Source organism: Phyllobates terribilis, unplaced genomic scaffold, assembly GCF_046119375.1.
Source record: "Phyllobates terribilis strain yellow unplaced genomic scaffold, ASM4611937v1 Scaffold_108__1_contigs__length_5656254, whole genome shotgun sequence".
NCBI classification, from domain to species: domain Eukaryota; kingdom Metazoa; phylum Chordata; class Amphibia; order Anura; family Dendrobatidae; genus Phyllobates; species Phyllobates terribilis.
This window is the reverse complement of record NW_027362868.1, coordinates 474,655-498,477: the sequence shown is the minus strand read 5'-3', so window position 1 is coordinate 498,477 and position 23,823 is coordinate 474,655. Positions and strand designations below refer to the sequence as shown.

The 23,823-nt window shown below is 45.1% G+C and overlaps 18 non-coding genes across 18 annotated transcripts; all 18 read right to left on the bottom strand.

Annotated features, from left to right (window-relative positions):
- Positions 1 to 750: 750 nt before the first annotated feature.
- Positions 751 to 941, bottom strand: LOC141201106 (U2 spliceosomal RNA). Its single transcript, XR_012272678.1, has one exon. It is a non-coding gene; the product is annotated as a U2 spliceosomal RNA (small nuclear RNA).
- A 1,124-nt stretch (positions 942 to 2,065) lies between these two features.
- Positions 2,066 to 2,255, bottom strand: LOC141200719 (U2 spliceosomal RNA). The gene has a single exon (XR_012272431.1). It is a non-coding gene; the product is annotated as a U2 spliceosomal RNA (small nuclear RNA).
- A 1,119-nt stretch (positions 2,256 to 3,374) lies between these two features.
- On the bottom strand, positions 3,375 to 3,565 carry LOC141201105 (U2 spliceosomal RNA). Its single transcript, XR_012272677.1, has one exon. It is a non-coding gene; the product is annotated as a U2 spliceosomal RNA (small nuclear RNA).
- A 1,121-nt stretch (positions 3,566 to 4,686) lies between these two features.
- On the bottom strand, positions 4,687 to 4,877 carry LOC141201189 (U2 spliceosomal RNA). The gene has a single exon (XR_012272758.1). It is a non-coding gene; the product is annotated as a U2 spliceosomal RNA (small nuclear RNA).
- A 1,121-nt stretch (positions 4,878 to 5,998) lies between these two features.
- LOC141200713 (U2 spliceosomal RNA) lies at positions 5,999 to 6,189 on the bottom strand. Its single transcript, XR_012272425.1, has one exon. It is a non-coding gene; the product is annotated as a U2 spliceosomal RNA (small nuclear RNA).
- Positions 6,190 to 7,312: 1,123 nt separating this feature from the next.
- On the bottom strand, positions 7,313 to 7,503 carry LOC141200712 (U2 spliceosomal RNA). Its single transcript, XR_012272424.1, has one exon. It is a non-coding gene; the product is annotated as a U2 spliceosomal RNA (small nuclear RNA).
- Positions 7,504 to 8,618: 1,115 nt separating this feature from the next.
- Positions 8,619 to 8,809, bottom strand: LOC141201104 (U2 spliceosomal RNA). Its single transcript, XR_012272676.1, has one exon. It is a non-coding gene; the product is annotated as a U2 spliceosomal RNA (small nuclear RNA).
- Positions 8,810 to 9,929: 1,120 nt separating this feature from the next.
- Positions 9,930 to 10,120, bottom strand: LOC141200758 (U2 spliceosomal RNA). The gene has a single exon (XR_012272469.1). It is a non-coding gene; the product is annotated as a U2 spliceosomal RNA (small nuclear RNA).
- Positions 10,121 to 11,239: 1,119 nt separating this feature from the next.
- LOC141200546 (U2 spliceosomal RNA) lies at positions 11,240 to 11,430 on the bottom strand. The gene has a single exon (XR_012272264.1). It is a non-coding gene; the product is annotated as a U2 spliceosomal RNA (small nuclear RNA).
- Positions 11,431 to 12,549: 1,119 nt separating this feature from the next.
- Positions 12,550 to 12,740, bottom strand: LOC141201103 (U2 spliceosomal RNA). The gene has a single exon (XR_012272675.1). It is a non-coding gene; the product is annotated as a U2 spliceosomal RNA (small nuclear RNA).
- Positions 12,741 to 13,861: 1,121 nt separating this feature from the next.
- Positions 13,862 to 14,052, bottom strand: LOC141200757 (U2 spliceosomal RNA). The gene has a single exon (XR_012272468.1). It is a non-coding gene; the product is annotated as a U2 spliceosomal RNA (small nuclear RNA).
- A 1,119-nt stretch (positions 14,053 to 15,171) lies between these two features.
- LOC141200544 (U2 spliceosomal RNA) lies at positions 15,172 to 15,362 on the bottom strand. Its single transcript, XR_012272262.1, has one exon. It is a non-coding gene; the product is annotated as a U2 spliceosomal RNA (small nuclear RNA).
- A 1,123-nt stretch (positions 15,363 to 16,485) lies between these two features.
- On the bottom strand, positions 16,486 to 16,676 carry LOC141201102 (U2 spliceosomal RNA). Its single transcript, XR_012272674.1, has one exon. It is a non-coding gene; the product is annotated as a U2 spliceosomal RNA (small nuclear RNA).
- A 1,119-nt stretch (positions 16,677 to 17,795) lies between these two features.
- LOC141201101 (U2 spliceosomal RNA) lies at positions 17,796 to 17,986 on the bottom strand. The gene has a single exon (XR_012272673.1). It is a non-coding gene; the product is annotated as a U2 spliceosomal RNA (small nuclear RNA).
- A 1,120-nt stretch (positions 17,987 to 19,106) lies between these two features.
- On the bottom strand, positions 19,107 to 19,297 carry LOC141201100 (U2 spliceosomal RNA). Its single transcript, XR_012272672.1, has one exon. It is a non-coding gene; the product is annotated as a U2 spliceosomal RNA (small nuclear RNA).
- A 1,122-nt stretch (positions 19,298 to 20,419) lies between these two features.
- Positions 20,420 to 20,610, bottom strand: LOC141201099 (U2 spliceosomal RNA). Its single transcript, XR_012272671.1, has one exon. It is a non-coding gene; the product is annotated as a U2 spliceosomal RNA (small nuclear RNA).
- A 1,120-nt stretch (positions 20,611 to 21,730) lies between these two features.
- Positions 21,731 to 21,921, bottom strand: LOC141200341 (U2 spliceosomal RNA). Its single transcript, XR_012272064.1, has one exon. It is a non-coding gene; the product is annotated as a U2 spliceosomal RNA (small nuclear RNA).
- Positions 21,922 to 23,044: 1,123 nt separating this feature from the next.
- LOC141201097 (U2 spliceosomal RNA) lies at positions 23,045 to 23,235 on the bottom strand. The gene has a single exon (XR_012272669.1). It is a non-coding gene; the product is annotated as a U2 spliceosomal RNA (small nuclear RNA).
- Positions 23,236 to 23,823: the final 588 nt, after the last annotated feature.

Below are 23,823 nucleotides of genomic sequence, written 5' to 3'. Positions count from 1 at the left end.
GCTGCTGTGCGCAGGTATATAAAGGCTCAGAGCCTATTATGACACGCGCAGCCAGCGTTCCATTGCCACATTCCGTCTACTGCAGGCGGGATACCTGGATGGCTGAATGTCACTGAGAAGCTCACAGAGACCGCCATAAGCAACAGTTTAAAAGAATGCCACAGACTAATCAACCAAACTTTTTGGGTTGGTTTCTCTTTTATAGTCTGCAGGCATTAAATGAAAGAAGTCAGTGTTCCAGCAGAGGGAGACAACGTTTCAGAAAAGGCATTGTAGCAAACCAAAAAAGAAATTTTAAGCGCAGCAGAGTAACCAGCTCACATACCTGTTAGCTCAGGTGAGTTTAAAAGGCTGCTGTTGATAACAAGGGCATTTGCTAAATAGATGGTGTGTGTGCAACAATATACTGAAAGGTCAATTATATTGTGCAGCTTATCTCACCACCTGTAGTTATTTAGGTGAAAGCTCCAAAATGCTTGCCTAATATGTCTGTTTATCCAAAAGGAAGTATAGAGGGAGAGCTAGATAGATAGCATTGCATTACATTACATTACATGGCAATGCAATGCACAGTTGCTGAAGTTGAACCAAAATGAGCTTGTCATCTGGCTTCTGCAACTTTTAACATGAAAAATCCAATGAGGAGAAGAAAAGCAAAGCCAAAGAGTCCATCCCAAAATCCGACAAACAAGCAAAATGAACAAAAAGCATTGAATTCAATTCTTTCTGATTTTAGAAACTGCATTAAAGAAGGGGTGCACCGGTCCTGGAGATACTGCAATACCAGGTCAATGCGTGGAGTGGACAGAGCAAGCTCTTTTTCCATCTCCCTGTTCTAAAAATCCATTTAATATATGGTCCCCAGATAGGGGACGTATCAGATATTAAACTGATAAGAACAGATACTACACTTGATCTTAGCCAAAAGGCCGAGAAGCGATAACCAGAATTGGTTTCCGACTACGGTGCCACCCAAGGATTCTGAAAAGTCCATTTGTGGAGATGGCCACCTGGACTCCCGTTAAGAAGACATGCTGTCAACCTCTAGATCCCTCACATGCCTGCACTTTTCGGCTTGCTGCTGCTGCAATCCACGCGTTTTAGATCTGCATAACTCCACCTCTTTTAGCACAGTACCCTCAACCCCCGGCTGTTCCCACCCGCCTCAACACCGTTGGAAGGGAGGAGAACCAATTAAGGCGGGGGGGGGGGTGGAACGAGCAGCTGTCTACCCTTAGCAGGAGGGTTGCTGATTAATTACCTCTCCTGCTGCTGCTGCTGCTGCTGGCTGTCCAGCAGCAGACTGAAGGTGGCTGCTGCTGTGCGCAGGTATATAAAGGCTCAGAGCCTATTATGACACGCGCAGCCAGCGTTCCATTGCCACATTCCGTCTACTGCAGGCGGGATACCTGGATGGCTGAATGTCACTGAGAAGCTCACAGAGACCGCCATAAGCAACAGTTTAAAAGAATGCCACAGACTAATCAACCAAACTTTTTGGGTTGGTTTCTCTTTTATAGTCTGCAGGCATTAAATGAAAGAAGTCAGTGTTCCAGCAGAGGGAGACAACGTTTCAGAAAAGGCATTGTAGCAAACCAAAAAAGAAATTTTAAGCGCAGCAGAGTAACCAGCTCACATACCTGTTAGCTCAGGTGAGTTTAAAAGGCTGCTGTTGATAACAAGGGCATTTGCTAAATAGATGGTGTGTGTGCAACAATATACTGAAAGGTCAATTATATTGTGCAGCTTATCTCACCACCTGTAGTTATTTAGGTGAAAGCTCCAAAATGCTTGCCTAATATGTCTGTTTATCCAAAAGGAAGTATAGAGGGAGAGCTAGATAGATAGCATTGCATTACATTACATTACATGGCAATGCAATGCACAGTTGCTGAAGTTGAACCAAAATGAGCTTGTCATCTGGCTTCTGCAACTTTTAACATGAAAAATCCAATGAGGAGAAGAAAAGCAAAGCCAAAGAGTCCATCCCAAAATCCGACAAACAAGCAAAATGAACAAAAAGCATTGAATTCAATTCTTTCTGATTTTAGAAACTGCATTAAAGAAGGGGTGCACCGGTCCTGGAGATACTGCAATACCAGGTCAATGCGTGGAGTGGACAGAGCAAGCTTTTTTCCATCTCCCTGTTCTAAAAATCCATTTAATATATGGTCCCCAGATAGGGGACGTATCAGATATTAAACTGATAAGAACAGATACTACACTTGATCTTAGCCAAAAGGCCGAGAAGCGATAACCAGAATTGGTTTCCGACTACGGTGCCACCCAAGGATTCTGAAAAGTCCATTTGTGGAGATGGCCACCTGGACTCCCGTTAAGAAGACATGCTGTCAACCTCTAGATCCCTCACATGCCTGCACTTTTCGGCTTGCTGCTGCTGCAATCCACGCGTTTTAGATCTGCATAACTCCACCTCTTTTAGCACAGTACCCTCAACCCCCGGCTGTTCCCACCCGCCTCAACACCGTTGGAAGGGAGGAGAACCAATTAAGGCGGGGGGGGGGTGGAACGAGCAGCTGTCTACCCTTAGCAGGAGGGTTGCTGATTAATTACCTCTCCTGCTGCTGCTGCTGCTGGCTGTCCAGCAGCAGACTGAAGGTGGCTGCTGCTGTGCGCAGGTATATAAAGGCTCAGAGCCTATTATGACACGCGCAGCCAGCGTTCCATTGCCACATTCCGTCTACTGCAGGCGGGATACCTGGATGGCTGAATGTCACTGAGAAGCTCACAGAGACCGCCATAAGCAACAGTTTAAAAGAATGCCACAGACTAATCAACCAAACTTTTTGGGTTGGTTTCTCTTTTATAGTCTGCAGGCATTAAATGAAAGAAGTCAGTGTTCCAGCAGAGGGAGACAACGTTTCAGAAAAGGCATTGTAGCAAACCAAAAAAGAAATTTTAAGCGCAGCAGAGTAACCAGCTCACATACCTGTTAGCTCAGGTGAGTTTAAAAGGCTGCTGTTGATAACAAGGGCATTGCTAAATAGATGGTGTGTGTGCAACAATATACTGAAAGGTCAATTATATTGTGCAGCTTATCTCACCACCTGTAGTTATTTAGGTGAAAGCTCCAAAATGCTTGCCTAATATGTCTGTTTATCCAAAAGGAAGTATAGAGGGAGAGCTAGATAGATAGCATTGCATTACATTACATTACATGGCAATGCAATGCACAGTTGCTGAAGTTGAACCAAAATGAGCTTGTCATCTGGCTTCTGCAACTTTTAACATGAAAAATCCAATTAGGAGAAGAAAAGCAAAGCCAAAGAGTCCATCCCAAAATCCGACAAACAAGCAAAATGAACAAAAAGCATTGAATTCAATTCTTTCTGATTTTAGAAACTGCATTAAAGAAGGGGTGCACCGGTCCTGGAGATACTGCAATACCAGGTCAATGCGTGGAGTGGACAGAGCAAGCTCTTTTTCCATCTCCCTGTTCTAAAAATCCATTTAATATATGGTCCCCAGATAGGGGACGTATCAGATATTAAACTGATAAGAACAGATACTACACTTGATCTTAGCCAAAAGGCCGAGAAGCGATAACCGGAATTGGTTTCCGACTACGGTGCCACCCAAGGATTCTGAAAAGTCCATTTGTGGAGATGGCCACCTGGACTCCCGTTAAGAAGACATGCTGTCAACCTCTAGATCCCTCACATGCCTGCACTTTTCGGCTTGCTGCTGCTGCAATCCACGCGTTTTAGATCTGCATAACTCCACCTCTTTTAGCACAGTACCCTCAACCCCCGGCTGTTCCCACCCGCCTCAACACCGTTGGAAGGGAGGAGAACCAATTAAGGCGGGGGGGGGGGGGGTGGAACGAGCAGCTGTCTACCCTTAGCAGGAGGGTTGCTGATTAATTACCTCTCCTGCTGCTGCTGCTGCTGGCTGTCCAGCAGCAGACTGAAGGTGGCTGCTGCTGTGCGCAGGTATATAAAGGCTCAGAGCCTATTATGACACGCGCAGCCAGCGTTCCATTGCCACATTCCGTCTACTGCAGGCGGGATACCTGGATGGCTGAATGTCACTGAGAAGCTCACAGAGACCGCCATAAGCAACAGTTTAAAAGAATGCCACAGACTAATCAACCAAACTTTTTGGGTTGGTTTCTCTTTTATAGTCTGCAGGCATTAAATGAAAGAAGTCAGTGTTCCAGCAGAGGGAGACGTTTCAGAAAAGGCATTGTAGCAAACCAAAAAAGAAATTTTAAGCGCAGCAGAGTAACCAGCTCACATACCTGTTAGCTCAGGTGAGTTTAAAAGGCTGCTGTTGATAACAAGGGCATTTGCTAAATAGATGGTGTGTGTGCAACAATATACTGAAAGGTCAATTATATTGTGCAGCTTATCTCACCACCTGTAGTTATTTAGGTGAAAGCTCCAAAATGCTTGCCTAATATGTCTGTTTATCCAAAAGGAAGTATAGAGGGAGAGCTAGATAGATAGCATTGCATTACATTACATTACATGGCAATGCAATGCACAGTTGCTGAAGTTGAACCAAAATGAGCTTGTCATCTGGCTTCTGCAACTTTTAACATGAAAAATCCAATGAGGAGAAGAAAAGCAAAGCCAAAGAGTCCATCCCAAAATCCGACAAACAAGCAAAATGAACAAAAAGCATTGAATTCAATTCTTTCTGATTTTAGAAACTGCATTAAAGAAGGGGTGCACCGGTCCTGGAGATACTGCAATACCAGGTCAATGCGTGGAGTGGACAGAGCAAGCTCTTTTTCCATCTCCCTGTTCTAAAAATCCATTTAATATATGGTCCCCAGATAGGGGACATATCAGATATTAAACTGATAAGAACAGATACTACACTTGATCTTAGCCAAAAGGCCGAGAAGCGATAACCAGAATTGGTTTCCGACTACGGTGCCACCCAAGGATTCTGAAAAGTCCATTTGTGGAGATGGCCACCTGGACTCCCGTTAACAAGACATGCTGTCAACCTCTAGATCCCTCACATGCCTGCACTTTTCGGCTTGCTGCTGCTGCAATCCACGCGTTTTAGATCTGCATAACTCCACCTCTTTTAGCACAGTACCCTCAACCCCCGGCTGTTCCCACCCGCCTCAACACCGTTGGAAGGGAGGAGAACCAATTAAGGCGGGGGGGGGGGTGGAACGAGCAGCTGTCTACCCTTAGCAGGAGGGTTGCTGATTAATTACCTCTCCTGCTGCTGCTGCTGCTGGCTGTCCAGCAGCAGACTGAAGGTGGCTGCTGCTGTGCGCAGGTATATAAAGGCTCAGAGCCTATTATGACACGCGCAGCCAGCGTTCCATTGCCACATTCCGTCTACTGCAGGCGGGATACCTAGATGGCTGAATGTCACTGAGAAGCTCACAGAGACCGCCATAAGCAACAGTTTAAAAGAATGCCACAGACTAATCAACCAAACTTTTTGGGTTGGTTTCTCTTTTATAGTCTGCAGGCATTAAATGAAAGAAGTCAGTGTTCCAGCAGAGGGAGACAACGTTTCAGAAAAGGCATTGTAGCAAACCAAAAAAGAAATTTTAAGCGCAGCAGAGTAACCAGCTCACATACCTGTTAGCTCAGGTGAGTTTAAAAGGCTGCTGTTGATAACAAGGGCATTTGCTAAATAGATGGTGTGTGTGCAACAATATACTGAAAGGTCAATTATATTGTGCAGCTTATCTCACCACCTGTAGTTATTTAGGTGAAAGCTCCAAAATGCTTGCCTAATATGTCTGTTTATCCAAAAGGAAGTATAGAGGGAGAGCTAGATAGATAGCATTGCATTACATTACATTACATGGCAATGCAATGCACAGTTGCTGAAGTTGAACCAAAATGAGCTTGTCATCTGGCTTCTGCAACTTTTAACATGAAAAATCCAATGAGGAGAAGAAAAGCAAAGCCAAAGAGTCCATCCCAAAATCCGACAAACAAGCAAAATGAACAAAAAGCATTGAATTCAATTCTTTCTGATTTTAGAAACTGCATTAAAGAAGGGGTGCACCGGTCCTGGAGATACTGCAATACCAGGTCAATGCGTGGAGTGGACAGAGCAAGCTCTTTTTCCATCTCCCTGTTCTAAAAATCCATTTAATATATGGTCCCCAGATAGGGGACGTATCAGATATTAAACTGATAAGAACAGATACTACACTTGATCTTAGCCAAAAGGTCGAGAAGCGATAACCAGAATTGGTTTCCGACTACGGTGCCACCCAAGGATTCTGAAAAGTCCATTTGTGGAGATGGCCACCTGGACTCCCGTTAAGAAGACATGCTGTCAACCTCTAGATCCCTCACATGCCTGCACTTTTCGGCTTGCTGCTGCTGCAATCCACGCGTTTTAGATCTGCATAACTCCACCTCTTTTAGCACAGTACCCTCAACCCCCGGCTGTTCCCACCCGCCTCAACACCGTTGGAAGGGAGGAGAACCAATTAAGGCGGGGGGGGGGGGGTGGAACGAGCAGCTGTCTACCCTTAGCAGGAGGGTTGCTGATTAATTACCTCTCCTGCTGCTGCTGCTGCTGGCTGTCCAGCAGCAGACTGAAGGTGGCTGCTGCTGTGCGCAGGTATATAAAGGCTCAGAGCCTATTATGACACGCGCAGCCAGCGTTCCATTGCCACATTCCGTCTGCTGCAGGCGGGATACCTAGATGGCTGAATGTCACTGAGAAGCTCACAGAGACCGCCATAAGCAACAGTTTAAAAGAATGCCACAGACTAATCAACCAAACTTTTTGGGTTGGTTTCTCTTTTATAGTCTGCAGGCATTAAATGAAAGAAGTCAGTGTTCCAGCAGAGGGAGACAACGTTTCAGAAAAGGCATTGTAGCAAACCAAAAAAGAAATTTTAAGCGCAGCAGAGTAACCAGCTCACATACCTGTTAGCTCAGGTGAGTTTAAAAGGCTGCTGTTGATAACAAGGGCATTTGCTAAATAGATGGTGTGTGTGCAACAATATACTGAAAGGTCAATTATATTGTGCAGCTTATCTCACCACCTGTAGTTATTTAGGTGAAAGCTCCAAAATGCTTGCCTAATATGTCTGTTTATCCAAAAGGAAGTATAGAGGGAGAGCTAGATAGATAGCATTGCATTACATTACATTACATGGCAATGCAATGCACAGTTGCTGAAGTTGAACCAAAATGAGCTTGTCATCTGGCTTCTGCAACTTTTAACATGAAAAATCCAATGAGGAGAAGAAAAGCAAAGCCAAAGAGTCCATCCCAAAATCCGACAAACAAGCAAAATGAACAAAAAGCATTGAATTCAATTCTTTCTGATTTTAGAAACTGCATTAAAGAAGGGGTGCACCGGTCCTGGAGATACTGCAATACCAGGTCAATGCGTGGAGTGGACAGAGCAAGCTCTTTTTCCATCTCCCTGTTCTAAAAATCCATTTAATATATGGTCCCCAGATAGGGGACGTATCAGATATTAAACTGATCAGAACAGATACTACACTTGATCTTAGCCAAAAGGCCGAGAAGCGATAACCAGAATTGGTTTCCGACTACGGTGCCACCCAAGGATTCTGAAAAGTCCATTTGTGGAGATGGCCACCTGGACTCCCGTTAAGAAGACATGCTGTCAACCTCTAGATCCCTCACATGCCTGCACTTTTCGGCTTGCTGCTGCTGCAATCCACGCGTTTTAGATCTGCATAACTCCACCTCTTTTAGCACAGTACCCTCAACCCCCGGCTGTTCCCACCCGCCTCAACACCGTTGGAAGGGAGGAGAACCAATTAAGGCGGGGGGGGGGTGGAACGAGCAGCTGTCTACCCTTAGCAGGAGGGTTGCTGATTAATTACCTCTCCTGCTGCTGCTGCTGCTGGCTGTCCAGCAGCAGACTGAAGGTGGCTGCTGCTGTGCGCAGGTATATAAAGGCTCAGAGCCTATTATGACACGCGCAGCCAGCGTTCCATTGCCACATTCCGTCTACTGCAGGCGGGATACCTGGATGGCTGAATGTCACTGAGAAGCTCACAGAGACCGCCATAAGCAACAGTTTAAAAGAATGCCACAGACTAATCAACCAAACTTTTTGGGTTGGTTTCTCTTTTATAGTCTGCAGGCATTAAATGAAAGAAGTCAGTGTTCCAGCAGAGGGAGACAATGTTTCAGAAAAGGCATTGTAGCAAACCAAAAAAGAAATTTTAAGCGCAGCAGAGTAACCAGCTCACATACCTGTTAGCTCAGGTGAGTTTAAAAGGCTGCTGTTGATAACAAGGGCATTTGCTAAATAGATGGTGTGTGTGCAACAATATACTGAAAGGTCAATTATATTGTGCAGCTTATCTCACCACCTGTAGTTATTTAGGTGAAAGCTCCAAAATGCTTGCCTAATATGTCTGTTTATCCAAAAGGAAGTATAGAGGGAGAGCTAGATAGATAGCATTGCATTACATTACATGGCAATGCAATGCACAGTTGCTGAAGTTGAACCAAAATGAGCTTGTCATCTGGCTTCTGCAACTTTTAACATGAAAAATCCAATGAGGAGAAGAAAAGCAAAGCCAAAGAGTCCATCCCAAAATCCAACAAACAAGCAAAATGAACAAAAAGCATTGAATTCAATTCTTTCTGATTTTAGAAACTGCATTAAAGAAGGGGTGCACCGGTCCTGGAGATACTGCAATACCAGGTCAATGCGTGGAGTGGACAGAGCAAGCTCTTTTTCCATCTCCCTGTTCTAAAAATCCATTTAATATATGGTCCCCAGATAGGGGACGTATCAGATATTAAACTGATAAGAACAGATACTACACTTGATCTTAGCCAAAAGGCCGAGAAGCGATAACCAGAATTGGTTTCCGACTACGGTGCCACCCAAGGATTCTGAAAAGTCCATTTGTGGAGATGGCCACCTGGACTCCCGTTAAGAAGACATGCTGTCAACCTCTAGATCCCTCACATGCCTGCACTTTTCGGCTTGCTGCTGCTGCAATCCACGCGTTTTAGATCTGCATAACTCCACCTCTTTTAGCACAGTACCCTCAACCCCCGGCTGTTCCCACCCGCCTCAACACCGTTGGAAGTTAGGAGAACCAATTAAGGCGGGGGGGGGGTGGAACGAGCAGCTGTCTACCCTTAGCAGGAGGGTTGCTGATTAATTACCTCTCCTGCTGCTGCTGCTGCTGGCTGTCCAGCAGCAGACTGAAGGTGGCTGCTGCTGTGCGCAGGTATATAAAGGCTCAGAGCCTATTATGACACGCGCAGCCAGCGTTCCATTGCCACATTCCGTCTACTGCAGGCGGGATACCTGGATGGCTGAATGTCACTGAGAAGCTCACAGAGACCGCCATAAGCAACAGTTTAAAAGAATGCCACAGACTAATCAACCAAACTTTTTGGGTTGGTTTCTCTTTTATAGTCTGCAGGCATTAAATGAAAGAAGTCAGTGTTCCAGCAGAGGGAGACAACGTTTCAGAAAAGGCATTGTAGCAAACCAAAAAAGAAATTTTAAGCGCAGCAGAGTAACCAGCTCACATACCTGTTAGCTCAGGTGAGTTTAAAAGGCTGCTGTTGATAACAAGGGCATTTGCTAAATAGATGGTGTGTGTGCAACAATATACTGAAAGGTCAATTATATTGTGCAGCTTATCTCACCACCTGTAGTTATTTAGGTGAAAGCTCCAAAATGCTTGCCTAATATGTCTGTTTATCCAAAAGGAAGTATAGAGGGAGAGCTAGATAGATAGCATTGCATTACATTACATTACATGGCAATGCAATGCACAGTTGCTGAAGTTGAACCAAAATGAGCTTGTCATCTGGCTTCTGCAACTTTTAACATGAAAAATCCAATGAGGAGAAGAAAAGCAAAGCCAAAGAGTCCATCCCAAAATCCGACAAACAAGCAAAATGAACAAAAAGCATTGAATTCAATTCTTTCTGATTTTAGAAACTGCATTAAAGAAGGGGTGCACCGGTCCTGGAGATACTGCAATACCAGGTCAATGCGTGGAGTGGACAGAGCAAGCTCTTTTTCCATCTCCCTGTTCTAAAAATCCATTTAATATATGGTCCCCAGATAGGGGACGTATCAGATATTAAACTGATAAGAACAGATACTACACTTGATCTTAGCCAAAAGGCCGAGTAGCGATAACCAGAATTGGTTTCCGACTACGGTGCCACCCAAGGATTCTGAAAAGTCCATTTGTGGAGATGGCCACCTGGACTCCCGTTAAGAAGACATGCTGTCAACCTCTAGATCCCTCACATGCCTGCACTTTTCGGCTTGCTGCTGCTGCAATCCACGCGTTTTAGATCTGCATAACTCCACCTCTTTTAGCACAGTACCCTCAACCCCCGGCTGTTCCCACCCGCCTCAACACCGTTGGAAGGGAGGAGAACCAATTAAGGCGGGGGGGGGTGGAACGAGCAGCTGTCTACCCTTAGCAGGAGGGTTGCTGATTAATTACCTCTCCTGCTGCTGCTGCTGCTGGCTGTCCAGCAGCAGACTGAAGGTGGCTGCTGCTGTGCGCAGGTATATAAAGGCTCAGAGCCTATTATGACACGCGCAGCCAGCGTTCCATTGCCACATTCCGTCTACTGCAGGCGGGATACCTGGATGGCTGAATGTCACTGAGAAGCTCACAGAGACCGCCATAAGTAACAGTTTAAAAGAATGCCACAGACTAATCAACCAAACTTTTTGGGTTGGTTTCTCTTTTATAGTCTGCAGGCATTAAATGAAAGAAGTCAGTGTTCCAGCAGAGGGAGACAACGTTTCAGAAAAGGCATTGTAGCAAACCAAAAAAGAAATTTTAAGCGCAGCAGAGTAACCAGCTCACATACCTGTTAGCTCAGGTGAGTTTAAAAGGCTGCTGTTGATAACAAGGGCATTTGCTAAATAGATGGTGTGTGTGCAACAATATACTGAAAGGTCAATTATATTGTGCAGCTTATCTCACCACCTGTAGTTATTTAGGTGAAAGCTCCAAAATGCTTGCCTAATATGTCTGTTTATCCAAAAGGAAGTATAGAGGGAGAGCTAGATAGATAGCATTGCATTACATTACATTACATGGCAATGCAATGCACAGTTGCTGAAGTTGAACCAAAATGAGCTTGTCATCTGGCTTCTGCAACTTTTAACATGAAAAATCCAATGAGGAGAAGAAAAGCAAAGCCAAAGAGTCCATCCCAAAATCCGACAAACAAGCAAAATGAACAAAAAGCATTGAATTCAATTCTTTCTGATTTTAGAAACTGCATTAAAGAAGGGGTGCACCGGTCCTGGAGATACTGCAATACCAGGTCAATGCGTGGAGTGGACAGAGCAAACTCTTTTTCCATCTCCCTGTTCTAAAAATCCATTTAATATATGGTCCCCAGATAGGGGACGTATCAGATATTAAACTGATAAGAACAGATACTACACTTGATCTTAGCCAAAAGGCCGAGAAGCGATAACCAGAATTGGTTTCCGACTACGGTGCCACCCAAGGATTCTGAAAAGTCCATTTGTGGAGATGGCCACCTGGACTCCCGTTAAGAAGACATGCTGTCAACCTCTAGATCCCTCACATGCCTGCACTTTTCGGCTTGCTGCTGCTGCAATCCACGCGTTTTAGATCTGCATAACTCCACCTCTTTTAGCACAGTACCCTCAACCCCCGGCTGTTCCCACCCGCCTCAACACCGTTGGAAGGGAGGAGAACCAATTAAGGCGGGGGGGGGGGGGGTGGAACGAGCAACTGTCTACCCTTAGCAGGAGGGTTGCTGATTAATTACCTCTCCTGCTGCTGCTGGCTGTCCAGCAGCAGACTGAAGGTGGCTGCTGCTGTGCGCAGGTATATAAAGGCTCAGAGCCTATTATGACACGCGCAGCCAGCGTTCCATTGCCACATTCCGTCTACTGCAGGCGGGATACCTGGATGGCTGAATGTCACTGAGAAGCTCACAGAGACCGCCATAAGCAACAGTTTAAAAGAATGCCACAGACTAATCAACCAAACTTTTTGGGTTGGTTTCTCTTTTATAGTCTGCAGGCATTAAATGAAAGAAGTCAGTGTTCCAGCAGAGGGAGACAACGTTTCAGAAAAGGCATTGTAGCAAACCAAAAAAAGAAATTTTAAGTGCAGCAGAGTAACCAGCTCACATACCTGTTAGCTCAGGTGAGTTTAAAAGGCTGCTGTTGATAACAAGGGCATTTGCTAAATAGATGGTGTGTGTGCAACAATATACTGAAAGGTCAATTATATTGTGCAGCTTATCTCACCACCTGTAGTTATTTAGGTGAAAGCTCCAAAATGCTTGCCTAATATGTCTGTTTATCCAAAAGGAAGTATAGAGGGAGAGCTAGATAGATAGCATTGCATTACATTACATTACATGGCAATGCAATGCACAGTTGCTGAAGTTGAACCAAAATGAGCTTGTCATCTGGCTTCTGCAACTTTTAACATGAAAAATCCAATGAGGAGAAGAAAAGCAAAGCCAAAGAGTCCATCCCAAAATCCAACAAACAAGCAAAATGAACAAAAAGCATTGAATTCAATTCTTTCTGATTTTAGAAACTGCATTAAAGAAGGGGTGCACCGGTCCTGGAGATACTGCAATACCAGGTCAATGCGTGGAGTGGACAGAGCAAGCTCTTTTTCCATCTCCCTGTTCTAAAAATCCATTTAATATATGGTCCCCAGATAGGGGACGTATCAGATATTAAACTGATAAGAACAGATACTACACTTGATCTTAGCCAAAAGGCCGAGAAGCGATAACCAGAATTGGTTTCCGACTACGGTGCCACCCAAGGATTCTGAAAAGTCCATTTGTGGAGATGGCCACCTGGACTCCCGTTAAGAAGACATGCTGTCAACCTCTAGATCCCTCACATGCCTGCACTTTTCGGCTTGCTGCTGCTGCAATCCACGCGTTTTAGATCTGCATAACTCCACCTCTTTTAGCACAGTACCCTCAACCCCCGGCTGTTCCCACCCGCCTCAACACCGTTGGAAGTTAGGAGAACCAATTAAGGCGGGGGGGGGGGTGGAACGAGCAGCTGTCTACCCTTAGCAGGAGGGTTGCTGATTAATTACCTCTCCTGCTGCTGCTGCTGCTGGCTGTCCAGCAGCAGACTGAAGGTGGCTGCTGCTGTGCGCAGGTATATAAAGGCTCAGAGCCTATTATGACACGCGCAGCCAGCGTTCCATTGCCACATTCCGTCTACTGCAGGCGGGATACCTGGATGGCTGAATGTCACTGAGAAGCTCACAGAGACCGCCATAAGCAACAGTTTAAAAGAATGCCACAGACTAATCAACCAAACTTTTTGGGTTGGTTTCTCTTTTATAGTCTGCAGGCATTAAATGAAAGAAGTCAGTGTTCCAGCAGAGGGAGACAACGTTTCAGAAAAGGCATTGTAGCAAACCAAAAAAGAAATTTTAAGCGCAGCAGAGTAACCAGCTCACATACCTGTTAGCTCAGGTGAGTTTAAAAGGCTGCTGTTGATAACAAGGGCATTTGCTAAATAGATGGTGTGTGTGCAACAATATACTGAAAGGTCAATTATATTGTGCAGCTTATCTCACCACCTGTAGTTATTTAGGTGAAAGCTCCAAAATGCTTGCCTAATATGTCTGTTTATCCAAAAGGAAGTATAGAGGGAGAGCTAGATAGATAGCATTGCATTACATTACATTACATGGCAATGCAATGCACAGTTGCTGAAGTTGAACCAAAATGAGCTTGTCATCTGGCTTCTGCAACTTTTAACATGAAAAATCCAATGAGGAGAAGAAAAGCAAAGCCAAAGAGTCCATCCCAAAATCCGACAAACAAGCAAAATGAACAAAAAGCATTGAATTCAATTCTTTCTGATTTTAGAAACTGCATTAAAGAAGGGGTGCACCGGTCCTGGAGATACTGCAATACCAGGTCAATGCGTGGAGTGGACAGAGCAAGCTCTTTTTCCATCTCCCTGTTCTAAAAATCCATTTAATATATGGTCCCCAGATAGGGGACGTATCAGATATTAAACTGATAAGAACAGATACTACACTTGATCTTAGCCAAAAGGCCGAGTAGCGATAACCAGAATTGGTTTCCGACTACGGTGCCACCCAAGGATTCTGAAAAGTCCATTTGTGGAGATGGCCACCTGGACTCCCGTTAAGAAGACATGCTGTCAACCTCTAGATCCCTCACATGCCTGCACTTTTCGGCTTGCTGCTGCTGCAATCCACGCGTTTTAGATCTGCATAACTCCACCTCTTTTAGCACAGTACCCTCAACCCCCGGCTGTTCCCACCCGCCTCAACACCGTTGGAAGGGAGGAGAACCAATTAAGGCAGGGGGGGGTGGAACGAGCAGCTGTCTACCCTTAGCAGGAGGGTTGCTGATTAATTACCTCTCCTGCTGCTGCTGCTGCTGGCTGTCCAGCAGCAGACTGAAGGTGGCTGCTGCTGTGCGCAGGTATATAAAGGCTCAGAGCCTATTATGACACGCGCAGCCAGCGTTCCATTGCCACATTCCGTCTACTGCAGGCGGGATACCTGGATGGCTGAATGTCACTGAGAAGCTCACAGAGACCGCCATAAGTAACAGTTTAAAAGAATGCCACAGACTAATCAACCAAACTTTTTGGGTTGGTTTCTCTTTTATAGTCTGCAGGCATTAAATGAAAGAAGTCAGTGTTCCAGCAGAGGGAGACAACGTTTCAGAAAAGGCATTGTAGCAAACCAAAAAAGAAATTTTAAGCGCAGCAGAGTAACCAGCTCACATACCTGTTAGCTCAGGTGAGTTTAAAAGGCTGCTGTTGATAACAAGGGCATTTGCTAAATAGATGGTGTGTGTGCAACAATATACTGAAAGGTCAATTATATTGTGCAGCTTATCTCACCACCTGTAGTTATTTAGGTGAAAGCTCCAAAATGCTTGCCTAATATGTCTGTTTATCCAAAAGGAAGTATAGAGGGAGAGCTAGATAGATAGCATTGCATTACATTACATTACATGGCAATGCAATGCACAGTTGCTGAAGTTGAACCAAAATGAGCTTGTCATCTGGCTTCTGCAACTTTTAACATGAAAAATCCAATGAGGAGAAGAAAAGCAAAGCCAAAGAGTCCATCCCAAAATCCGACAAACAAGCAAAATGAACAAAAAGCATTGAATTCAATTCTTTCTGATTTTAGAAACTGCATTAAAGAAGGGGTGCACCGGTCCTGGAGATACTGCAATACCAGGTCAATGCGTGGAGTGGACAGAGCAAACTCTTTTTCCATCTCCCTGTTCTAAAAATCCATTTAATATATGGTCCCCAGATAGGGGACGTATCAGATATTAAACTGATAAGAACAGATACTACACTTGATCTTAGCCAAAAGGCCGAGAAGCGATAACCAGAATTGGTTTCCGACTACGGTGCCACCCAAGGATTCTGAAAAGTCCATTTGTGGAGATGGCCACCTGGACTCCCGTTAAGAAGACATGCTGTCAACCTCTAGATCCCTCACATGCCTGCACTTTTCGGCTTGCTGCTGCTGCAATCCACGCGTTTTAGATCTGCATAACTCCACCTCTTTTAGCACAGTACCCTCAACCCCCGGCTGTTCCCACCCGCCTCAACACCGTTGGAAGGGAGGAGAACCAATTAAGGCGGGGGGGGGGGGTGGAACGAGCAGCTGTCTACCCTTAGCAGGAGGGTTGCTGATTAATTACCTCTCCTGCTGCTGCTGCTGCTGGCTGTCCAGCAGAAGACTGAAGGTGGCTGCTGCTGTGCGCAGGTATATAAAGGCTCAGAGCCTATTATGACACGCGCAGCCAGCGTTCCATTGCCACATTCCGTCTACTGCAGGCGGGATACCTGGATGGCTGAATGTCACTGAGAAGCTCACAGAGACCGCCATAAGCAACAGTTTAAAAGAATGCCACAGACTAATCAACCAAACTTTTTGGGTTGGTTTCTCTTTTATAGTCTGCAGGCATTAAATGAAAGAAGTCAGTGTTCCAGCAGAGGGAGACAACGTTTCAGAAAAGGCATTGTAGCAAACCAAAAAAAGAAATTTTAAGTGCAGCAGAGTAACCAGCTCACATACCTGTTAGCTCAGGTGAGTTTAAAAGGCTGCTGTTGATAACAAGGGCATTTGCTAAATAGATGGTGTGTGTGCAACAATATACTGAAAGGTCAATTATATTGTGCAGCTTATCTCACCACCTGTAGTTATTTAGGTGAAAGCTCCAAAATGCTTGCCTAATATGTCTGTTTATCCAAAAGGAAGTATAGAGGGAGAGCTAGATAGATAGCATTGCATTACATTACATTACATGGCAATGCAATGCACAGTTGCTGAAGTTGAACCAAAATGAGCTTGTCATCTGGCTTCTGCAACTTTTAACATGAAAAATCCAATGAGGAGAAGAAAAGCAAAGCCAAAGAGTCCATCCCAAAATCCGACAAACAAGCAAAATGAACAAAAAGCATTGAATTCAATTCTTTCTGATTTTAGAAACTGCATTAAAGAAGGGGTGCACCGGTCCTGGAGATACTGCAATACCAGGTCAATGCGTGGAGTGGACAGAGCAAGCTCTTTTTCCATCTCCCTGTTCTAAAAATCCATTTAATATATGGTCCCCAGATAGGGGACGTATCAGATATTAAACTGATAAGAACAGATACTACACTTGATCTTAGCCAAAAGGCCGAGAAGCGATAACCAGAATTGGTTTCCGACTACGGTGCCACCCAAGGATTCTGAAAAGTCCATTTGTGGAGATGGCCACCTGGACTCCCGTTAAGAAGACATGCTGTCAACCTCTAGATCCCTCACATGCCTGCACTTTTCGGCTTGCTGCTGCTGCAATCCACGCGTTTTAGATCTGCATAACTCCACCTCTTTTAGCACAGTACCCTCAACCCCCGGCTGTTCCCACCCGCCTCAACACCGTTGGAAGGGAGGAGAACCAATTAAGGCGGGGGGGGGTGGAACGAGCAGCTGTCTACCCTTAGCAGGAGGGTTGCTGATTAATTACCTCTCCTGCTGCTGCTGCTGCTGGCTGTCCAGCAGCAGACTGAAGGTGGCTGCTGCTGTGCGCAGGTATATAAAGGCTCAGAGCCTATTATGACACGCGCAGCCAGCGTTCCATTGCCACATTCCGTCTACTGCAGGCGGGATACCTGGATGGCTGAATGTCACTGAAAAGCTCACAGAGACCGCCATAAGCAACAGTTTAAAAGAATGCCACAGACTAATCAACCAAACTTTTTGGGTTGGTTTCTCTTTTATAGTCTGCAGGCATTAAATGAAAGAAGTCAGTGTTCCAGCAGAGGGAGACAACGTTTCAGAAAAGGCATTGTAGCAAACCAAAAAAGAAATTTTAAGCGCAGCAGAGTAACCAGCTCACATACCTGTTAGCTCAGGTGAGTTTAAAAGGCTGCTGTTGATAACAAGGGCATTTGCTAAATAGATGGTGTGTGTGCAACAATATACTGAAAGGTCAATTATATTGTGCAGCTTATCTCACCACCTGTAGTTATTTAGGTGAAAGCTCCAAAATGCTTGCCTAATATGTCTGTTTATCCAAAAGGAAGTATAGAGGGAGAGCTAGATAGATAGCATTGCATTACATTACATTACATGGCAATGCAATGCACAGTTGCTGAAGTTGAACCAAAATGAGCTTGTCATCTGGCTTCTGCAACTTTTAACATGAAAAATCCAATGAGGAGAAGAAAAGCAAAGCCAAAGAGTCCATCCCAAAATCCGACAAACAAGCAAAATGAACAAAAAGCATTGAATTCAATTCTTTCTGATTTTAGAAACTGCATTAAAGAAGGGGTGCACCGGTCCTGGAGATACTGCAATACCAGGTCAATGCGTGGAGTGGACAGAGCAAGCTCTTTTTCCATCTCCCTGTTCTAAAAATCCATTTAATATATGGTCCCCAGATAGGGGACGTATCAGATATTAAACTGATAAGAACAGATACTACACTTGATCTTAGCCAAAAGGCCGAGAAGCGATAACCAGAATTGGTTTCCGACTACGGTGCCACCCAAGGATTCTGAAAAGTCCATTTGTGGAGATGGCCACCTGGACTCCCGTTAAGAAGACATGCTGTCAACCTCTAGATCCCTCACATGCCTGCACTTTTCGGCTTGCTGCTGCTGCAATCCACGCGTTTTAGATCTGCATAACTCCACCTCTTTTAGCACAGTACCCTCAACCCCCGGCTGTTCCCACCCGCCTCAACACCGTTGGAAGGGAGGAGAACCAATTAAGGCGGGGGGGGGGTGCAACGAGCAGCTGTCTACCCTTAGCAGGAGGGTTGCTGATTAATTACCTCTCCTGCTGCTGCTGCTGCTGGCTGTCCAGCAGCAGACTGAAGGTGGCTGCTGCTGTGCGCAGGTATATAAAGGCTCAGAGCCTATTATGACACGCGCAGCCAGCGTTCCATTGCCACATTCCGTCTACTGCAGGCGGGATACCTGGATGGCTGAATGTCACTGAGAAGCTCACAGAGACCGACATAAGCAACAGTTTAAAAGAATGCCACAGACTAATCAACCAAACTTTTTGGGTTGGTTTCTCTTTTATAGTCTGCAGGCATTAAATGAAAGAAGTCAGTGTTCCAGCAGAGGGAGACAACGTTTCAGAAAAGGCATTGTAGCAAACCAAAAAAGAAATTTTAAGCGCAGCAGAGTAACCAGCTCACATACCTGTTAGCTCAGGTGAGTTTAAAAGGCTGCTGTTGATAACAAGGGCATTTGCTAAATAGATGGTGTGTGTGCAACAATATACTGAAAGGTCAATTATATTGTGCAGCTTATCTCACCACCTGTAGTTATTTAGGTGAAAGCTCCAAAATGCTTGCCTAATATGTCTGTTTATCCAAAAGGAAGTAAAGAGGGAGAGCTAGATAGATAGCATTGCATTACATTACATTACATGGCAATGCAATGCACAGTTGCTGAAGTTGAACCAAAATGAGCTTGTCATCTGGCTTCTGCAACTTTTAACATGAAAAATCCAATGAGGAGAAGAAAAGCAAAGCCAAAGAGTCCATCCCAAAATCCGACAAACAAGCAAAATGAACAAAAAGCATTGAATTCAATTCTTTCTGATTTTAGAAACTGCATTAAAGAAGGGGTGCACCGGTCCTGGAGATACTGCAATACCAGGTCAATGCGTGGAGTGGACAGAGCAAGCTCTTTTTCCATCTCCCTGTTCTAAAAATCCATTTAATATATGGTCCCCAGATAGGGGACGTATCAGATATTAAACTGATAAGAACAGATACTACACTTGATCTTAGCCAAAAGGCCGAGAAGCGATAACCAGAATTGGTTTCCGACTACGGTGCCACCCAAGGATTCTGAAAAGTCCATTTGTGGAGATGGCCACCTGGACTCCCGTTAAGAAGACATGCTGTCAACCTCTAGATCCCTCACATGCCTGCACTTTTCGGCTTGCTGCTGCTGCAATCCACGCGTTTTAGATCTGCATAACTCCACCTCTTTTAGCACAGTACCCTCAACCCCCGGCTGTTCCCACCCGCCTCAACACCGTTGGAAGGGAGGAGAACCAATTAAGGCGGGGGGGGGGGGTGGAACGAGCAGCTGTCTACCCTTAGCAGGAGGGTTGCTGATTAATTACCTCTCCTGCTGCTGCTGCTGCTGGCTGTCCAGCAGCAGACTGAAGGTGGCTGCTGCTGTGCGCAGGTATATAAAGGCTCAGAGCCTATTATGACACGCGCAGCCAGCGTTCCATTGCCACATTCCGTCTACTGCAGGCGGGATACCTGGATGGCTGAATGTCACTGAGAAGCTCACAGAGACCGCCATAAGCAACAGTTTAAAAGAATGCCACAGACTAATCAACCAAACTTTTTGGGTTGGTTTCTCTTTTATAGTCTGCAGGCATTAAATGAAAGAAGTCAGTGTTCCAGCAGAGGGAGACAACGTTTCAGAAAAGGCATTGTAGCAAACCAAAAAAGAAATTTTAAGCGCAGCAGAGTAACCAGCTCACATACCTGTTAGCTCAGGTGAGTTTAAAAGGCTGCTGTTGATAACAAGGGCATTTGCTAAATAGATGGTGTGTGTGCAACAATATACTGAAAGGTCAATTATATTGTGCAGCTTATCTCACCACCTGTAGTTATTTAGGTGAAAGCTCCAAAATGCTTGCCTAATATGTCTGTTTATCCAAAAGGAAGTATAGAGGGAGAGCTAGATAGATAGCATTGCATTACATTACATTACATGGCAATGCAATGCACAGTTGCTGAAGTTGAACCAAAATGAGCTTGTCATCTGGCTTCTGCAACTTTTAACATGAAAAATCCAATGAGGAGAAGAAAAGCAAAGCCAAAGAGTCCATCCCAAAATCCGACAAACAAGCAAAATGAACAAAAAGCATTGAATTCAATTCTTTCTGATTTTAGAAACTGCATTAAAGAAGGGGTGCACCGGTCCTGGAGATACTGCAATACCAGGTCAATGCGTGGAGTGGACAGAGCAAGCTCTTTTTCCATCTCCCTGTTCTAAAAATCCATTTAATATATGGTCCCCAGATAGGGGACGTATCAGATATTAAACTGATAAGAACAGATACTACACTTGATCTTAGCCAAAAGGCCGAGAAGCGATAACCAGAATTGGTTTCCGACTACGGTGCCACCCAAGGATTCTGAAAAGTCCATTTGTGGAGATGGCCACCTGGACTCCCGTTAAGAAGACATGCTGTCAACCTCTAGATCCCTCACATGCCTGCACTTTTCGGCTTGCTGCTGCTGCAATCCACGCGTTTTAGATCTGCATAACTCCACCTCTTTTAGCACAGTACCCTCAACCCCCGGCTGTTCCCACCCGCCTCAACACCGTTGGAAGGGAGGAGAACCAATTAAGGCGGGGGGGGGGTGGAACGAGCAGCTGTCTACCCTTAGCAGGAGGGTTGCTGATTAATTACCTCTCCTGCTGCTGCTGCTGCTGGCTGTCCAGCAGCAGACTGAAGGTGGCTGCTGCTGTGCGCAGGTATATAAAGGCTCAGAGCCTATTATGACACGCGCAGCCAGCGTTCCATTGCCACATTCCGTCTACTGCAGGCGGGATACCTGGATGGCTGAATGTCACTGAGAAGCTCACAGAGACCGCCATAAGCAACAGTTTAAAAGAATGCCACAGACTAATCAACCAAACTTTTTGGGTTGGTTTCTCTTTTATAGTCTGCAGGCATTAAATGAAAGAAGTCAGTGTTCCAGCAGAGGGAGACAACGTTTCAGAAAAGGAATTGTAGCAAACCAAAAAAGAAATTTTAAGCGCAGCAGAGTAACCAGCTCACATTCCTGTTAGCTCAGGTGAGTTTAAAAGGCTGCTGTTGATAACAAGGGCATTTGCTAAATAGATGGTGTGTGTGCAACAATATACTGAAAGGTCAATTATATTGTGCAGCTTATCTCACCACCTGTAGTTATTTAGGTGAAAGCTCCAAAATGCTTGCCTAATATGTCTGTTTATCCAAAAGGAAGTATAGAGGGAGAGCTAGATAGATAGCATTGCATTACATTACATTACATGGCAATGCAATGCACAGTTGCTGAAGTTGAACCAAAATGAGCTTGTCATCTGGCTTCTGCAACTTTTAACATGAAAAATCCAATGAGGAGAAGAAAAGCAAAGCCAAAGAGTCCATCCCAAAATCCGACAAACAAGCAAAATGAACAAAAAGCATTGAATTCAATTCTTTCTGATTTTAGAAACTGCATTAAAGAAGGGGTGCACCGGTCCTGGAGATACTGCAATACCAGGTCAATGCGTGGAGTGGACAGAGCAAGCTCTTTTTCCATCTCCCTGTTCTAAAAATCCATTTAATATATGGTCCCCAGATAGGGGACGTATCAGATATTAAACTGATAAGAACAGATACTACACTTGATCTTAGCCAAAAGGCTGAGAAGCGATAACCAGAATTGGTTTCCGACTACGGTGCCACCCAAGGATTCTGAAAAGTCCATTTGTGGAGATGGCCACCTGGACTCCCGTTAAGAAGACATGCTGTCAACCTCTAGATCCCTCACATGCCTGCACTTTTCGGCTTGCTGCTGCTGCAATCCACGCGTTTTAGATCTGCATAACTCCACCTCTTTTAGCACAGTACCCTCAACCCCCGGCTGTTCCCACCCGCCTCAACACCGTTGGAAGGGAGGAGAACCAATTAAGGCGGGGGGGGGGGGGTGGAACGAGCAGCTGTCTACCCTTAGCAGGAGGGTTGCTGATTAATTACCTCTCCTGCTGCTGCTGCTGCTGGCTGTCCAGCAGCAGACTGAAGGTGGCTGCTGCTGTGCGCAGGTATATAAAGGCTCAGAGCCTATTATGACACGCGCAGCCAGCGTTCCATTGCCACATTCCGTCTACTGCAGGCGGGATACCTGGATGGCTGAATGTCACTGAGAAGCTCACAGAGACCGCCATAAGCAACAGTTTAAAAGAAAGCCACAGACTAATCAACCAAACTTTTTGGGTTGGTTTCTCTTTTATAGTCTGCAGGCATTAAATGAAAGAAGTCAGTGTTCCAGCAGAGGGAGACAACGTTTCAGAAAAGGCATTGTAGCAAACCAAAAAAGAAATTTTAAGTGCAGCAGAGTAACCAGCTCACATACCTGTTAGCTCAGGTGAGTTTAAAAGGCTGCTGTTGATAACAAGGGCATTTGCTAAATAGATGGTGTGTGTGCAACAATATACTGAAAGGTCAATTATATTGTGCAGCTTATCTCACCACCTGTAGTTATTTAGGTGAAAGCTCCAAAATGCTTGCCTAATATGTCTGTTTATCCAAAAGGAAGTATAGAGGGAGAGCTAGATAGATAGCATTGCATTACATTACATTACATGGCAATGCAATGCACAGTTGCTGAAGTTGAACCAAAATGAGCTTGTCATCTGGCTTCTGCAACTTTTAACATGAAAAATCCAATGAGGAGAAGAAAAGCAAAGCCAAAGAGTCCATCCCAAAATCCGACAAACAAGCAAAATGAACAAAAAGCATTGAATTCAATTCTTTCTGATTTTAGAAACTGCATTAAAGAAGGGGTGCACCGGTCCTGGAGATACTGCAATACCAGGTCAATGCGTGGAGTGGACAGAGCAAGCTCTTTTTCCATCTCCCTGTTCTAAAAATCCATTTAATATATGGTCCCCAGATAGGGGACGTATCAGATATTAAACTGATAAGAACAGATACTACACTTGATCTTAGCCAAAAGGCCGAGAAGCGATAACCAGAATTGGTTTCCGACTACGGTGCCACCCAAGGATTCTGAAAAGTCCATTTGTGGAGATGGCCACCTGGACTCCCGTTAAGAAGACATGCTGTCAACCTCTAGATCCCTCACATGCCTGCACTTTTCGTCTTGCTGCTGCTGCAATCCACGCGTTTTAGATCTGCATAACTCCACCTCTTTTAGCACAGTACCCTCAACCCCCGGCTGTTCCCACCCGCCTCAACACCGTTGGAAGGGAGGAGAACCAATTAAGGCGGGGGGGGGGGTGGAACGAGCAGCTGTCTACCCTTAGCAGGAGGGTTGCTGATTAATTACCTCTCCTGCTGCTGCTGCTGCTGGCTGTCCAGCAGCAGACTGAAGGTGGCTGCTGCTGTGCGCAGGTATATAAAGGCTCAGAGCCTATTATGACACGCGCAGCCAGCGTTCCATTGCCACATTCCGTCTACTGCAGGCGGGATACCTGGATGGCTGAATGTCACTGAGAAGCTCACAGAGACCGCCATAAGCAACAGTTTAAAAGAATGCCATAGACTAATCAACCAAACTTTTTGGGTTGGTTTCTCTTTTATAGTCTGCAGGCATT